Raw genomic sequence first — 357 nt, 5'->3', positions numbered from 1 at the left:
ATTGCGTACTGTTCCTTTCCCTCCATCCCGCGGAGGATGATCTATCTCCCTGACGTCCGGGGAGGCTGTTGCCAACGAGATGAAGCGCTCAGAAGGAAGGAAAAGGAAGATGCTCGCTTTTCTGGCAAATGCAGTATAGATACTTTTAGTCCTTTTAGTCCCTTCGCCATATTGTAACTTTGCCATCACTTTGCAGGGGTTTGCGGGCGAGCCTGGGCGTCGGTTGCCATCTTGACTGTATTCCCATTTTATGTACGTTTTTTTACTTTTTGTGTACATTTGGTAGCCCAGCTCTCGACCTCCGACAAAACCTATTAGAGTTAAGCATCGCCGCACGCTAACCACACCACCAGTTGT

The sequence above is a fragment of the Penaeus monodon genome, chromosome 20 (genome assembly GCF_015228065.2).
Source record: "Penaeus monodon isolate SGIC_2016 chromosome 20, NSTDA_Pmon_1, whole genome shotgun sequence".
Taxonomy (NCBI): domain Eukaryota; kingdom Metazoa; phylum Arthropoda; class Malacostraca; order Decapoda; family Penaeidae; genus Penaeus; species Penaeus monodon.
This window is presented reverse-complemented; position numbering follows the sequence as displayed.